The sequence below is a fragment of the Melanotaenia boesemani genome, chromosome 24 (genome assembly GCF_017639745.1).
Source record: "Melanotaenia boesemani isolate fMelBoe1 chromosome 24, fMelBoe1.pri, whole genome shotgun sequence".
NCBI lineage: Eukaryota > Metazoa > Chordata > Actinopteri > Atheriniformes > Melanotaeniidae > Melanotaenia > Melanotaenia boesemani.
In genome coordinates, this window is record NC_055705.1 from 4598379 (window position 1) to 4616240 (window position 17862).

The 17862-nt window shown below is 45.6% G+C and overlaps 1 long non-coding RNA gene and 1 pseudogene across 1 annotated transcript; one reads left to right on the forward strand and one right to left on the reverse strand.

Annotated features, from left to right (window-relative positions):
* LOC121635324 overlaps positions 1 to 17862 on the forward strand; it is a 67658-nt pseudogene that overhangs the window by 40019 nt on the left and 9777 nt on the right.
* LOC121635374 lies at positions 678 to 13951 on the reverse strand. The gene is made up of 3 exons (XR_006009446.1): positions 13936 to 13951; positions 7427 to 7430; positions 678 to 759 (listed from the first exon to the last, which is right to left on the reverse strand). It is a non-coding gene; the product is annotated as an uncharacterized LOC121635374 (long non-coding RNA).

The following is a 17862-nucleotide window of genomic DNA, read 5'->3' on the forward strand; positions in this document are numbered from 1 at the left end:
TAGCTGCTGCTAGTTGAAGTGAAGGGAGCTAACCCTAAAGCTAGCTGCTGCTGGGTGAAGTGAAGGGAGCTAACCTGAAGCTAGCTGCTGCTGGGTTAAGTGAAGCAATCTAACCCTAAAGCTAGCTGCTGCTGGGTGAAGTGAAGGGCGCTAACCCTGAAGTTAGCTGCTGCTAGTTGAAGTGAAGGGAGCTAACCCTAAAGCTAGCTGCTGCTGGGTGAAGTGAAGGGAGCTAACCCTGAAGCTAGCTGCTGCTGGGTGAAGTGAAGGGAGCTAACCCTGAAGCTAGCTGCTGCTGGGTGAAGTGAAGGGAGCTAACCCTGAAGCTAGCTGCTGCTGGGTGAAGTGAAGGGAGCTAACCCTGAAGCTAGCTGCTGCTGGGTGAAATGAAGGGAACTAACCCTGAAGTTAGCTGCTGTTTCACCCAGGAAGAATCACCTCTCCTCCACCTCCCACACTTCGGAAGTTTAGCAGCTGTTCCTATCAGAGTTTTCACTGATAGTTGAGGCAGCAAACCAGATCAACACGGTTACTGAACCTTCAGAAATGTTGTTTCAGTAACAAAAGGACTAGAAAAAAGGAAATAACTGGTTTTGTTGTTGCTAAACATGGTGTTTAGTTCATCTGGTATAGCAGCCCGACATCTCGCTGATCCACTTTCTCTACCTGCTGAACTGTAGAGCTCACACAATGTAAAATATAGAACAATGTAAAAAACACCTGTTTATGGAACACACACACAGATAACATCTCACACATCTTTACTATTTACCTTTGGAAATAAGTATTTTTTCATTTTATTATTAATGACATCATGATGGCGTCATCAATAATCGACTAATCAATTTTAATTGGTCCGACAGCCATCCCTAGTCCAGCGATCGACTGGAGCTTCTTCACCTCGTTGCTGCTAACGGAGCGGCTGAATCAGGAGGTGGAAACAGTTTCGCAGCACTTTGTGTTTTACATGTCTGTATGAGAAAGTTCCCAGAACTCCGACCCATTTAACAGCTAGATAGATTTTACATTTATTTATGTTGGAACGTGGACAAAGATGAGGGAATGAACCCTGCTTACAGAGCGAATAATCGGAGTTGTGGAAGGGAGGGAGGAGCAGCTACAGCTGCTACACCAAACAAATAAGACGTAAAGATCCCAGCAGGTGTGTTTTTTCTCCTGTCCCAGACATGCAGCGGTTCTGATGGAGACCATAAAGAAAGGGGTCCACGACGCCGATGCGAGGCTCGCTCTGTGGCCAGAAAGTAAGCAGACAGCCTCTGGTCTTTCTGGGACAGGTGAAGCTGCAGAGAGGAAGACACTCTTTTCTTGCTGTTGCAGGTGTTACTGGACTTTCCAGGGTCACTTCAGCCGGGAGGCGGAGCAGCTCTTCCAGGGTCTGGAGTTGTCCTATCAGAAGGCTCTGCAGGCCCACCTGAGGACTGGAGACAGTCTGATGTCGCTGCCGGCCTCCGATCGCTCCTCTTCCTCGTCTCAGGAGAGCCTGAAGTGAGACTCCTCCCCATCTTCATCCTCCTCCTCCTCCTCCTGCTCCAGACTGACTCAGACCCGGTTCTTTCTTCTCCTTCTCCATCCCTCTGTCCTCCCTCCTCATTCACCACCTCTTCCTTCAGCCAGCATCTGTCTCCCAGTTAACGGATGGATGTTTATTCCACCATGAATGCCACTGATTGTACAGATTAGTCTGAGTGTTGCTTTCTGTCTGTTTCCAGCCGTCCTGTGTCTGTGAAAAGCAGCGCTGGAGGCAGCAGCAGCAGAAGTGAGTATCCCCCGACTTCTTTATGTCCACATAAAACCTGTTCACATTCCTCTTCCTGATGGCAGGCTGAAGTCTGGTCACAGTCACTCTCAAATGGAAAGATGGACAGACCTCATTCAGTACTGTTATTCGTGTTCATCTTCTCGTGAATCAGACCTAGAGCTATGTTCCAGCAACCATAAAAACATCAGCAGACATGCAGACGGCCAGCAGTGGCATCCAATTCTGGTAGAAGAGCCATGATGGAGTGGAGCTCCTTCCCTCAGCACATCACACAGCAGAAGGAAACCAAACCCTTAACCAAGAAACACAAATCAGTATGAATGATAATCATAGAACATAAAACCAAACAAGCAGGTAGAAACTGACTGAGGTTCTGGGATCTGACTGGTTCTGGGATCTGACTGGTTCTAGGATCTGACTGGTTCTGGGATCTGACTGGTTTTTGGATCTGACCGGTTTTGGGATCTGACCGGTTCTGGGATCTGACCGGTTCTGGGATCTGATTGGTTCTGGGATCTGACTGGCTCTGGATCTCGCTGGTTCTGGGATCTGACTGGTTCTGAGATCTTACTGGTTCTGGGATCTGACTAGTGAACGTATTCTCGTACGACAGCAGACTGCTTCTGAAGCTGGGATGGAGGACTTTATTTCCTTTTTTGGCTCATTTTGTTTTCTGGTTTTCATTTTGTTGTTTTAATATTTCTGTACCAGATTATAATTAGTTTTTACCTTCATCAGTATCATCTTATTTTAATAACTGTATTATTTTAAAATGTTGACAAACCCCAGGAAGAATGCTGTAGCTATTGGGGTAAAAATTAAACGTGGTCCAGCAGTGTGCTGAGTCAGTCTCGGTCCTCGGCTATGATTAAAGCAGCTCCTGGTCCATGTCAGACCTGTTTTCTGAGTTCCTGACCTTAAACAAGCCAGTACTAAACCTAGCAGTGTGTTGGCTGTCTTGACATCATTTAGTCCAGGGAGCAGAGAGGGAGAACACCTGTTAGCACCTCTGACAGACCAGCTCTGATTTGGTCAGCAGATATTTTGTAAGCGGGGCCATCACAGCATGTGTAACTCAGGAAAATGTCGTCTTCTCCTGCAGCCAAAGTGTCCCACTCCTCGCGGAGCCCTGCGGCCGCCTCCCTTCAGCGTTCCCGTAGCGACGTGGACGTCAACGCCGCGGCCACCGCTAACGCCCGCACCAGGATGCCGGCCGTTGTCCTCCCCATTCAGCTCGGCCTCGGCACTCCCACCCGGATCCTACGCCCTCCCTTGGTAAGACAGGGAAGACCTGTAGCCTCTTGGTGTTTGTGGAAGGTCAAGGTAACTTTTCTGGTACCTGAAGGTAGATTTGATTTACAATAAAAAGGAGAGGCCATCTTTTACTAGCTGGAGGGGGGGGTACAAAATGCACAAACACAAAACATGCCTACTCATCCCATCTAAGGCCAGGACATAAATAAGAGCATAAAAACCATAAAAGAAGAATAAATGAAAGAATAGATGCCAATATAAAAAACCTGGTCCACACAGATTAAAAGCTAAGATAGAAATCACACAAACAATAAGGGAAAAGCTGACTCCAGCAAGAGGTTATAACCCTTTTACAGTTCTGTTTAAAAGTCCACATTTTACATGAACAAAGCTGGTCCTGGTCTTTGACCTCTGGACCTAATGGCCTGACCTGGATCAGCAGCCTAAGCTTTTGCCATGGACAGTTTCTTGCATTGTTTCTTATGATTGTTGGATTTGTTTAGAAATTAATAATGGTATTGTGTTCAGTACTAGACGGGGAGTGTGATGAAAGGTGTTCCTTCATTCTGAAACTTCATGACTTTCTATTGGTTGTTGGAGTCATGTGGGCAAGGTCACAGCTCAGACCGGCCATCTTTTTATCATACATGAAAATGTGCTCAGAGCATCTCTCCTTTAAAGGCTGAATAATTAGGATTTTTTCTGTAAAAATAATTTAAAATGTTCTCATTTGCTGCGAGGGATAAAAGGAACCTCCCCTATAAACAATCTGTCTCCTACATCAACAATGTTTGGTCAAGCTTTTCTCCTTTCAAAATAAGAGTTAGGTGACGTAATAACTTGGGCGCACTGTGTAGCGCATTCCTACTTCCTGGTTCCTTCTCCAATCATATGCGACTCCCCACGGTTGCCAAAAACAAGGCAGCGTTTGGTGTTTTATGAGCAGCAGCGTGCAGGTATGGAAGCTAGTAAAAGAAGCAGACCAGAAATAGTTTCAGAGAAACCTAAAAAAGCCTCGGCATCCTGCTAAAACGACCAAAAACATCAGCTGACATGCAGACGGCCAGCAGTGGCGTCTAATGCTAGCACAAGAGGACCAGTATTGGAGAATCTTTTGAAAGGTGGGGAAGAGAGACCAGATTAATTTCAAGACTGATACAGAGCTGGCAAAGTTTCTCCTCAACAAGTAAACACCGTAATTTAGCTCAAATTAACCAAAAAGTTTATCTTGATTTACAAAGATTTTATCTAATTTATTTCTTGGCACTTAATCTTTAATCGGACAGTTATTGAAATGCTTGAAAATTTTCCATTTCAACCATAGAAAAGAGTGTTAGTATAATATTGGAGGATATTACAAGCCTTTAAAATTTGAATACTAAGATAACACAAGTTATACAGTAGTAAATCTTCAGTACCAACAGTTTTTGGGGTTTTTTTTATGCTGAAGACCGATCTCAGTGAAGTTTCTGGGATGTAGCCTGACTTTTGATGACTGGTGTGGAGAACTAGAGTGGTTTTATGATTTCATGGACTTACATGCAGAGGCATTTTGTTTGTCCAATGAAGTGTACAAATATGGTTATTTGCCCAATAAAGGGTTAAATTAATTTGTGTGACTGTATGGAAATATTAGTAAACTGGTGGCCTGTTAGTTTACAACAACAAATGTAATGATGTTTGGGCCAAGTGAATACTGTGTTTGTCCTTATAAACTTATGAAATTACTATCAAATTAATTTATTAAGTGAGACTAAGTGAAAACTGCCGCTGTGTGGTATTTGTTGATTAATGTAGCTTTGGTTTACACTCTGTTTTATGCTAATGTAAATTAGCGCGTGAAATTAGCGCTAGCATTGCAAAGCATTGCAACTTACTGTGTTTAAATCATCTTCACTCGTCATCATGATGTTTGCTGGAGCTATGTTCTCCGTCCTCCATAGATTGTATAAAAAAGAATCGTCCTCTTACAAACCAGCAACCTGCAGAAACTCCGAGGGGGAAGAACGCTCTCCGTGTTTTTCTCTTTTGACTGCAGTTCTGATTTGAAACACTAGGTGTCAATTCTACTTATTTCGCCTTTAATCTGGTGCATCCACCATCGCTGAACCCCAGAGAAGCTTTGTTTGTGGGTTTATACATTTGTACAGTTTATAGTTGTGGGTATTATTTGCTCATTTCATACTTTTTAGCTAGTGCTAAATGTCCTGTTTTATTGTATGTAGCATGTAGCTCTATATTTTAAGCAAACAGTGCAATTTACCCTTTTATCTATAAAAACATCTTTCTGTATTCATATTTCAGTTTCACAAGAAAGAAAGTCTGGTTTTTTAAGTAAACTGATGAAGACAAACAGTAAAGCCTCAACTCACTTCCACGTTTGAGTCATCCGTGTTTTTTCTGCCTGAACATGTTCTGATTCATCCTGAACAAACTTACAGTCACTATCTTCATGTTCAGTCTCTGTAATGAGAGATGTTTCCCTCTTCTTGGTTTCCATCTTCATGGTTTTTTCTTCTGTTGTTTCTTGTGTTGCTTCGGCAGGCCGAGTGCGAACCAGGAGGACGAGTTCAGGAACCGGTCCTTCGGTCACGGACAGCCGGGGTCGGAGCCGAGGGAAAGTCGTCTCTCAGTCTCAGCGTGAGTAGACTGATCAGTTTTTCTCATGAATCTGTTCAGACCCTCGATGCCAGCGTTTCCTTCTGTGTTTCAGCTGGCAGCCGGTCGGGTTCTCCAGGACGGCTGTTGAGCTCCACCTATGGCCGGATCCCCAGGCCGACCGTGGGCGCCGCCGTCACCTCCAGCCAGAACGACAAGAGCCAGCCTCGAGGACATCGAAGCCAAGGCTGCAGCCGTGAGACCAGTCCAACCAGATCAGGCATGGGTAAGGAGGAGAGGAGTCATTCAGACGTGAATCAGAGGTTTTGTGTTCATAGTGAAACTCGATCACATCATTAGAGAAAAACCATGAGTGTTAAAATACAGGTAATGTATTCAGTTAGAAAAATGAGATGTTATTTTACAAACATCTGAAGAAAATGTGCTGGGAAAATATGTAAAAATGGTTTAATCTACACCCACAGTCCATTTTATCAGCTCCACCTGTTCTACTTCCTGTTCACGCTAATATCTAACCAGCCAATCACACGGCAGCACCTCACTGCATTTAGTCATGTAGCATTGCTTCAGGCTGCCGCTGGTGTAACAGTGGGGGGACGACCCTGTACTAGAAGGCAGTCCCGGTGAAGAGGGCGACCGAATATGACTGAATCAGATGGAGACTGTCCCTTCGGGGTCCATGCTGCATTCGGTGTCATTAAAGGTTTTACTTCTGACATGTTTTACTAAGTCTAACGAGGATTGTTTTGGAAGTAAAGAGTCTCTAGAAGTGTCTCTCTTTAATGTTTTGTTAAAAAACAGTTCAAACTCATTTTGGCCAAAACAAAAGTCACAAACTCTAATATTTCCCCCAAAGCTGTGGCGTCGTCTCTAGAAGCTTCTACAATGTCACCAAATTTATTTCCATCCAGTGCTGCATTAATTTTTCTCTAAGGTCTGGCTCTGATGATGGGAGTCTGACCACTGAGCAAAGCCTTTTCCAGCACATCCCACAGAGTCTCCATGGGGTTTAGGTCTGGACTCTGTGGTGGCCGATCCATGTGTGAAGTTTCCTGTTCCCTGAGCCACTCTTTCACAACCTGAGCCCCATGAATCGTGGCACTGTGCCATCATGGAAAACCAGCTGGACTTTATGGGCCAGACTCTTGGTTATCGGTGATGTTCATGCTACTCCCACTACTCCTACTAAAGTCCTCAGAGTCTCTAATTTCTCTGCTGCCTCACTAACATCTCTGCAGAGCTTCAGTTGTGCTGCTGGCTAAACTCTCCCTGCACTGCTGTCTGTCCGTCTGTCCATCTGTCTGTCTGGCCGGCCTCTGCAGCCCGGAGTCGAATCCCTCGACCGAGCATGAGTCAGGGCTGCAGCTGTGAAACCAGTCGCGAGAGCAGCCGTGACACCAGCCCCGCTAGAGGTTTTTCCCCCCTGGGTGAGTACAGCACCCTCCTTCCCATCCCCCACCTCCCCTTTCTGCTTGAAACTCTGCTCTCAGACCTGTTTCTCTGCATGCTTTCTTCTAATAATAATTTTTTTCTGCTACAAGAAGCGAGCAGACTTGAAGCAGCCCAGTTAAAATGGTAGAATTATTTCTGGTTTTTGCATCCTCCAGCGACCCGGCGTCAGTCCCGTTCGACCAGCGCCCTGTCCTCTGCAGAGGGCTGCTCAGGTGACCCATGAAGCATGAATGCATGTTTATCCCAGCATGGTGCTCCGAGCGAGAAACGTCGTCAGATAAATATTTCTGAGTTCAGGATCAGCAGAAGCTGCAGATGGACGTTTCTCTCTCGTGACCCACATGAAGCAGTGCATCTAATTCACCGGCAGGGGGGCGATACCAAGCATCTTCCTGGTTTTTATGAAGACATATGACATAAAAAAGTTATTTTTGTTTCTAGTCCAGGACAGTATGCTGGTTATTTTCCCCATATTTTATGTTTATCTGTATTTTGAATCAACACGTCAGATTTGCAGGTTTTAAATTTTCTGTTACTTTGCAGCTGAAATGTTTTACTTTGCCGCCATCTTGCTTTGGATTGGGTCTGGTTTACAGTGGCATGCAAAGGTTTGGGCACCCCTGCTCAAAACTTCTCTTACAGTTAACAGCTAAGCTAAAAAGACAAAATGACCTCCAAAGGACATAAAGTCAAAGGCAATACACTCTTTTTAAGCAGCACCCTGCAATGTTGTGAGAGATTTAAGCTCTCAGATCTTAGTTAGTCCACTAGCGTTATGACTTGTTCAGTCATCATCAGCAGATCCAGATGATGCAAGTGTCAAAGCTCTTATCCTGTCCCAACAATCCACAACCATAGGTTCCTCTGAACAGTTATCTCCCACTCTGAAAATAAAGATTGTTGAGGCCCACAAATCAGGAGAGGGCTACAAGACTCATGTAATTAAGAAATGGTAGGTAACGGGAAAGGTGGATGTCTAAATAAGGTCTGCTCATTGGATTGTTGGAAATAGAAAACCTCGTCTGACTGTAAACAACCTTCAGGAGGAGTTGATAAGCTCATTAAGCAGCGATAGCCGTGCATGGTCTTCATGGGAGAGTCAGTAGAAGAAAACCTCTCCTGCATCCTCACCAGAAAAGTCAGCATCAGAAGTTTGGAAATGAACATGTCAACAAGCCAGATGCATTTAGGAGACATGAGGTTAAAGTCTTTAGCTCCAAAGATTAGAGCATGCAAGACGCCAAGAAATCTCACAGAGCTGTGGAATTTCTCCACACAGGAACAGAAAGACCCTTGGCTACAAAAAGGGTCTTCAAGACAGATATTGACCATACAGGCTTGGTATAGCTGTTAGCAGACAAGAGGCAGGTACACCTGGACAGGACCCCAGTCCATCACAGGGTCCTTTCAGAGCTCATTTTACCGTGTCAGTAGTTGGAGACAGGGTGCCCAAACTTTTGTCTGCCCTGTAAATCTGTTCTGTAATTTTCCTGAACAAAGACCCAAACAGCTCATCTCGTGCAGTTCCAGTGGCACAGCTGGTAGATACCGTCAGCATGGCTCATTAAAGCTATCACTGAATTCTGTCAGGGCTCCGTGCTGCATTCACTGAACATGTTCCTCTCCTCATGTGACCCCGTCTTCTCGTTCAGACCGGCTGTCCCACCAGGCTCGGATCTCTGCCTCCGTCAACGCCATGAGGATCCTGAACACCGGCACCGAAAGTGGAGGCTGCTGTCGCCGACGCTCTGGTAAGAACCCGCCTCTACCTGTTTATCATGAGGAGAAGAAGAAGTGATACTGATGTCCGAGCTCGGGCAGTAACTCTTTCTCTGTCTGAACTTAAACTTTCAGCTCTTAGGGGACTCAAGGAATAAGGTAGAACCCCTCGTCTGTCTCTGCATGCTGAGCATGAGCTTTAAAACACTGATGGAGGAGTAGCAGGACAGTTTATCACATGACCTTGCTCCATCTCGCCATCAGTCACCTGCATGCTCCACGTAGACCGTGACTCCCTCCCACCTTTCTCTCTCTAAACCTGCGTTCTCCTGCCCTCAGCGGCGGCCGGTGAGGCGGCGTTTCGAATCACCGGGCATGTACTCTGATGACGACGCCAACAGCGACGCCTCAAGCGCCTGCTCGGAGCGATCGTACAGCTCGCGTAACGGCGGCGTGGCGCCGCACTTCCTACGTCAGACGGAGGACGTGGCGGAAGTGCTGAACCACTGCGCCAGCGCCAACTGGTCCGAGAGGAAGGAGGGTCTGCTGGGCCTGCAGAACCTGCTGAAGAGCCAGAGGATGCTGAGGTGGGTCAGGAGGTCAGAGAGTAGACTCTGTGACCATCAGTCTGGTTCTGACAGACTCTATCTGCTGCTGGTTTCTCTCCCAGCCGTGTGGAGCTGAAGCGACTCTGCGAGATCTTCACCAGGATGTTCGCAGACCCCCACAGCAAGGTGAGACTCTCCTCAGCTCCATGAAGGTGTTTGTTCCACTCAGCATACTCTCCGTGGACTCCTCAGCTGCTCATACTGTGAGCAATTTCTCTGGCCACATGTCTGAACTAACAGCTAACAGAGTGTGTTCTTTGTTGCATGGCTCCTCGCTGCTGTGGACAAACACCAGAGAGTAAGTGTGAACTCACCCTGACAACCGTCAGCTGTCCTCAAACACAGGTCATGACCTCCTCTTCACCCCACTCCTGTCACAGGTCTTCAGCATGTTCCTGGAAACCCTGGTGGACTTCATCGTCCTGCACAGGGACGACCTGCAGGACTGGCTCTTCGTCCTGCTCACCCAGCTGCTAAAGAAGATGGGGGCCGACCTGCTGGGCTCCGTCCAGGCCAAAGTCCAGAAGGCCCTGGATGTCACCAGGTAGCTGCTGCGTGTCAGGTTATACTGAAATAAAAACTACCGTATTTTCTGGACTTCTGGATTTATTTAGAAATTTATTTCACAAAATCCAAGAAACAAAGAGTTAATCTGGAAAAGCAAGTTCCTAAACTACACAATAGCACACAGAACAACGAGGTCCGGTATGTTAACGTATCACCCGGGTTTCCTCCAGGATGTTTTAAACTGTGAGGAAGAACTAGTCTCCTTAATTCACTCAATAAACAGCTGATTGAGGTGCATTTAACGACACAACACCGCCGCTACACAACCCCGCACTGCCACCGACCAAGTTTCAGGTTAAATATGAAAGAACCGGGTCAGTTGTGCTGCACATAAAGACCCAGACATCCCCCGCAGTTATCCCACCCCATGCAGGCGAAGCTTCTCGTGGAGGATGAAGCTACCAGACTAAAGCAAACTTTTTAAAATGGCCTTGAGAACAAGAACAAAGTTAGTGCTCCTCTTGGAGTAGGTGACAAGCTTTACTCCACTTAGTCACCAGGGTCTGAAATCGACAGTCGCAGGCGCCAAATGCGAGTAAATTTTTCGTTTGGGGAGTAAATCTCAGAGGGCTATTTGCCAAATGGCGAATAAATGTTTGTACCAAATTAGTCATGATTTTCAGTTTTCCTTTTGGTGGATTTCTTCTTTATGTTGCTCTGCTGTCTGTATGTATGAACGACGCAAACACTCACATGTGACACGAGAACCCGCTGCACTGTTTCAGTTCTGTTTACCGTTTAGCTCAGGCTAATTAAGTAGGTAAATATGTGGAGATTTTAACCAGGAGCCGGTCAGCTTTCCAGAAGAAAGCATGGTGAGCTGGACGATAAATCAGCTGCTTACAGCCCCAACCAGGGGCTCGACGACTGTAGGCGGCAACACACATACGCTCGACGACTGTAGGCGGCAACACACATACGCTCGACGACTGTAGGCGGCAACACACATACGCTCGACGACTGTAGGCGGCAACAAACATACGCTCGACGACTGTAGGCGGTAACACACATACGCTCGACGACTGTAGGCGGTAACACACATACGCTCGACGACTGTAGGCGGCAACACACATACGCTCGACGACTGTAGGCGGCAACACACATACGCTCGACGACTGTAGGCGGCAACACACATACGCTCGACGACTGTAGGCCGGCAACACACATACGCTCGACGGACTGTAGGCGGTAACACACATACGCTCGACGACTGTAGGCGGTAACACACATACGCTCGACGACTGTAGGCGGCAACACACATACGCTCGACGACTGTAGGCGGCAACACACATACGCTCGACGACTGTAGGCGGTAACACACATACGCTCGACGACTGTAGGCGGTAACACACATACGCTCGACGACTGTAGGCGGTAACACACATACGCTCGACGACTGTAGGCGGTAACACACATACGCGTGCCGCGCTGTCAGCACAGCAGCACTCTGTTGGATGTGATGTTAGCCTGTTAGCTTAACTTAGCTGTTTTCAACCTGAAGGGTGATGAGAGCTGCATAACGGGCGTGACGTGACTCCGCGAGACTACGAACAGCTGTCAACCGATTAACTAATCAATATAATAATAATAATGATACTTATTATTGTTGTATTGATCAGTTATTACTTAAGTTCATTATTATTAAAAATCAGCTTTTATGATTATTGATAAGCTGTTTATATTCAGTATTACTGATTTGTCATGAATCAGATCAATAAGCTTTAAATTTGTTTATTATCAATTTTTTGTTAAGTTTATTTTTTAAACAATAAAATAAAAAGCAAAAATCAGGGAGCATGATCCCACCAAGGCTGTAATGCTGTGGCACAAGGACTGTTAAGAACAGGAGGCCAGAAGAAGAGCAGAGAGGGACGAGTCTGATCAGGTTTTAGTTGATGAATTCAGACATTAACACTTTATCAAATAAAACCATTTTTCTTGTTGCCTTTGTTTAATGTTAATGTTACATGTTACATAGTATTATAGAAAATAACATGTGTGTAGAGGTATGTGTGTGAAAAATAATTTAATAAACTGGCCAGTAAAAAATATGTTTGGCCGGTGAGTCAAAAAGATAATTTCGGACACTGTCGGTCACCGTCTCCAGCGAGCAGCAGTAGCAGTAGAACTGAACAGGAAGTTGAGACTCACATGTTCGTTTTTCAAAATAAAATTTGCATTTAATTATTATGGTCTGGAAATGTGTGCAAATATAGACTTTATGTTCATGTGGGTTCATTCATACAATATAATTTGTATGTGTAACATCTGAGACATAATTCGAATTCTGAAAGCATGGCAGCTTTTATTTTGCTGTGACAGTGATCGTTTATATAGGAAACCTGAACACATTCAGCTTCATAACAGCCTAAAGAGCGTGCCTGGGAGGCTGAATAGGCTAAGTTAGCATGAGAAGCCGGCGACTCCAACAACCAAATGAGCAGTTAGCAGGTTCACCAAGCTCCCCATCTCATTCCACATCACTGGACCACCGAACAACTCCACCAACTGCTGCTCGGTTTCTGTTTTCAGCTGCATATTTTACTATCTGCAGAGCAGGAGTTTCTTCTTGGGGGCATTTTGTTTGTGTTCAGTTTTTCTCAGTTGTCTTTGTGTTTTGGTTCATTTGTTCAGTGTTACAGGAGCAGCAAATACCGTAGTTATCACAAGCCTACAGCGCTGTAGACGGTAATGTTTACTCCGTGGTTCATGTCAGTCAGATGATTTAACATTTACAAACATGTTAAATTATATGCGGTATATAAGTCACACCTGACTATAAGTCGCAGGACCAGCCAAACTATGGAAAAAAGAGCGACTTATAGTCTAGAAAATACGGTACACATCATATCCAGATGTATTTACCTGGTTTTAAACCACTATTGTGGCAGATGTTACAGCCTCCTGTCATGATTCGCTGTGATGGAGATTAGAGAATAGTTTGATTCCATTCAATGTAATCAGAGTTTAATACAATACATGGTATGATATTCAGCTTGATACAATATAACACATTTTAATATGGTTTGATGATTTAATTTGATGCATTAGGGTCAAATGTTTGATTCAGTATGATTGAAAATACAGTAGGTTTGGAGCAGAGTTACATTAACATGTGGCTTCAGAAACTGGACTGATGGAAGTGTTCAGATCTAGACTCTAAGATCTGGATCCTCTGGAACATTTAATCAGGATTAAAGCTCCATCTCCCTGCAGAGAGTCCTTCTCATACGAGCAACAGTTCAACATCCTGATGCGCTTCATCGTGGATCAGACGCAGACGCCCAACCTGAAGGTGAAGGTGGCCATCCTGCGCTACATCGAGGCTCTGGCCCGCCAGATGGACCCGGCCGATTTCGTCAACTCCAGCGAGACACGCCTGGCCGTCTCACGCATCATCACCTGGACCACCGAACCCAAAAGCTCTGACGTCCAGAAGGTAGGAGGTCTCCTCTCTTTTCGGTTCATATTTCCTTTTCTTTTTTTTTTCTTTTCACGTCATGATTCTGTCCACCACAAACTCAGACTCTGCACAGCTGGGCAGGGGAGGACCTGTCAGGCCGAGCCGGCACAGTGGCCTCTCTGCCTGGGGAGGGCAACCTGGAGGAGAGGTGCAAGCAGGTAGAGTCCCACCGAACAGCATGAGCAGCTCAGATAACAAGCAGAGGATTCTGTGAGGGCGACTGAGCGCTAACAGCAGTGTGATCTGGTTCTGGTTACTAATGGTGACGCCTCCTGTTCAGCAGCTTCTGCATGAGGAAAAGATGGAGAGGAATCTGCTGCTGGGTTGAACTGCATGTAGCGCTTGTTAACGTAACCTCTAACAGCCTGTTTTCACTTTCAGCTCAGTCTGACTACAGCAGGTCAACTTTCTAACTTTACCATCTCTAGTGGAGGTGATGGCAGACACCTGATACAGGTGTGTTATCAGTTAACTGGTGTGTGTGTGTGTGTGTGTGTGTGCAGGCGGCCCAGGTGGTTCTGATCGCCCTCTTTGAGCTCAACACTCCAGAGTTCACCATGCTGCTGGGCGCTCTGCCCAAAACCTTTCAGGACGGGACCACCAAGCTGCTTCACAACCACCTGAGGAATGCTAGCGCCAACAGCGCCATCAACGTGGTAACACACATTTATACAGCTTGTCCTCATCTCCATCAGCTGGTTGTGGCCATGTTCCACATGTCTGCAGGTTACAGCAGCCATATTGACTTTTTATACCAGGCTTCCCACAGGGAAAACTTGTAAAAACCTGTAGGAACCGTATATACATGTGATCATAATGTTTAGTCACCCAGAGTCTGCGTACGGTAGCGCTGGCGTTAACGCACGGTAGCGCTGGCGTTAACGTATGCTAGCGCTGGCGTTAACGCGCGGTAGCGCTGGCGTTAACGTACGCTAGCGCTGGCGTTAACGCACGGTAGGCAGTCAGGAAATCTCACACATAGACACAATCACAATCACAAGGAAGTACTTACACATAACGGTGCTGCGTAGCAGAGGTGCATGTCGGGTCTGGAGGTGGTGCTCATCAAGCCTCAGTGGACCGATGCAGAGCTGACAGCGGTGACGCCGTTGCCGACCTAATGCTGACCTAAATCCAGCTTCAGACAACTACCATAAATGTTCCTGAAGTACACGTTGTCATGGAATCAACCAACCAAAGAAGAAAAAATAAATAAAATAATAATGAAAATTATACAAAATAAGTAAATAAAATAATACAAAACTACAAGAATAGAAGGAAAAGTTGGTATAAAAGACCATTAAAATGGAATCTGTACAACTAATTATTTAAAAATGTGAGAAGTGGTGAAAAAGTAAATACTGATAAACTGGTAAAAACTCAGAGTAATAATAAAAACCTTAACGTAGATAAAACACTATGAAAACTACAATTAAAGGCTTTTACTAGAAGTTAACTTTAAACGTGCCAGCACTCCCAGCTGCTCTCAGGTGGTCTGGAAGGCTGGTCCACAGGTGAGGACCATAAAACTCAAAGATGCTTCCACATGTTTCTGTCCCCACCCAGGAATAAAGAAGAGACCAGTCCGGACGCCCTGAGGGCCTGGTAGGCCCATCAACCAACAGCAAGTTAGATAAATACTCAGCTTTAAAAACTAATAAAAGTATTTTAACATCATCTGGAAGGCTCACAGGAAGCCAATGAGCTCTCTTTCTGGTCTTCATCAGCAGACGAGCAGCTGAGTTCAGTAAAAGCTGCAGCAGAGTTAAAGTCTTTTAGGAAGACGAGGAAGAAGAGCTTCACAGTAACCTGTTCTACAGGTGATAAAAGCCTGGATCAGGGTCTCTGCATTATCCTGACAGGAGTCGCACTCCGGAAACATTCCTGAGAAAAAGGAACCTGTCTTTGTTAAATTTTAACACGAGACATAAAATAAAATAAAAAATACCTCAGAGGTTCTGGATCCATCTGGATGGATTAAAAGAGACTGATTTTAGTTCTATAAACAGTTCCTCTCTGTTCTTCAGGACCAGGACTAAAACCTCTGTTAGATCCTGGTTGAGCGGAAGGATCCATCCATGTCTTAATGTCTAAATTGTCCAGAATCAGAGATCTGGTCAATGAGCCGTGTCAGGGGGGGGGGACATGTGCTGGACCACCAGGTCTAATCCATGCAGACCAAACTGTCCCGCAGCAGACCTGAAGAGGTCCAGTGAGGTCCAGGTCTTGACGGGCCGGGACTGTGTTGGAGGTAAAGTTCCTCCCTGTGGTCGTACATGTCGCATGTTAAACCGAGACCAAAATAAAAAACTTAAATCCTGCTATAACGAGACATTTAGCTAAATCCACAGCATGTAGGACATCTGATCACCGATCTGATCCAACGCTTTACTGACCCCGAGGGCCATAAGGAGCAGCATCATTAAAAAGACCAAACTTTCACTTTTAATCTCATTAAATGGACATTTTGACCAGAAATTTTCTGAGTGATGGTGAATTTAGAGGAGCTCTGCAGGAAGAATCCCAAGCTGGAGGGTAAAGCCGGTGTTTTCTCCACCTGCAGGCGTCTCCCAGCATGGCGGCCAACCGGACACCTCCACGCCCGCCCAGCAGCCGCACCAGCCCACTGACCTCCCCCACCAACTGTGGCCTTACCCCCAGGTACGCCTCCATCTCCATCCACACTCTGCTCTGGTTGGAGAGCTTGAGTCCAGATTTCTCACATTTCTCTCCGGGCTGCTCTTCCTCCCTCCTCTCCTTCTTCATCCCGGCCGGCTGCAGTCGGCTCTGGGGTTGGAGCGCTGACGGGCTCTCCAAGTTCCCTCCTCCACCCTTCCCTTCCCCTCTTCCTCCTCCTCCCGCTGCCCACTCCTCCCTCAAGGCCCCGAGGCGAGCCTACTCCCCCAGGTAACCCCGCCCCCTTTTCTCTTCTTCTCTGGTGGCGTGTCCCAGCCTGTCTGTGCCTCCATCTGCCCACGTGGTCTCCACCTTCCACCATGTCTGTTTTCATCGTTTGTCTTCCAGCAGAAAAACCGACACGCTGCCCAGCTGTTTCCTAAACATGGACAAACCCTTCACGCTCTTCAAGTTAAGCAGAATTCAGAGTGTTCTTCATCTTGGGTAGATTTAGAACCAAGATGTTTATGTTAGGTTGATGAGACAACCATTGGTCCATGTCTACGAACGTGTCCTCCATCGCTTCCACCAGCTTGAAATACAAGAGAAGGGTCAGATTTACTGCAGCTGGGAGCTGTTGAGAAGACTTTCACCTCCCTGTTTCTCTCACATCAGCACCAGCAGATTATTAACATACCTGAACCTTTTTATGCTGGTTTAATAATGAGGACTGCAGGATGTTCACAGCTGAATCTGAAGCAACAACTTGGAGAAAAAGACGATTATGTTAGTGGTAGTTCCTGACAGTAACTAGTAGTTCCTGACAGTAACTAGTAGTTCCTGACAGTAACGAGTAGTTCCTGACATTAACTAGTAATCCTCAGAGAGCCGAGGATAAACACACAGCTAGAAGTGATGAAAAGGATTCTTCTGTTCCTTGTAAATCTGCTAGCTTGGCTATTGAACGGTATAGTTGGCTTGATGAAACTCAGATCCGGGCTGTGAAAGATCAGCTACTCTAGCTTCAGCTCTTCGTAGACCTTCAGGACGTTTTGGTTTTATTTATTGTAGTTAAAGTTGGAAGGACTAACAGATGCTTTCTTCCTCTGGCATTTCTCTACTTTGTTTTAATTTGGTGGCTGTATTACAAAAAAAAATCTTCTTTTTCTTTTCTTTCTGGTGACCTTAGGGTCAAAAATGTTCACACACAAAAAACTACTATGAAATCATCAAACATCAACATTTTTTTTAACTTTATTTCTAAATCACTTAAGTAACTTCACAATTTTTCAAAACTGCCAAATATTAATTAATTGTCAAGATTTTAACCAAATTAAAATGAGTAATTATTTGAATTATTCAGTAAAAAAACAAAAAAACATTATAAATGTCAGAAAGGACGGGCCATTGGGGTGATTGGAGGTTTGGATATGCCAAAAATTGATTTCATGTCATTAGTATTTTTTATGTATTGTCAGATAAAACGTTGCAGCTCCCAGTTTTAAGGAATGACTCGGTCTACCTCCACCCCTGAATCCAGAGCTACACTCCCTCTCCACAGTTAGAGAAAGACGCCTAGTGCTCCCACCACAAGGTGGCACCACATCAGTAGCTAGACTCTTCTCCTCTGTTATCCCCCGGTGGTGGAACGATCTACCAAACTCCGTCCGATCTGCAGAGTCCTTATCCACTTTTAAAAGCAAGCTAAAGACTCAGTTGTTTAAGGAGCATTTCCACACTTAGCTTAACTCTTCTACTCAGAATGATTTAGAAAGATTTGTTCA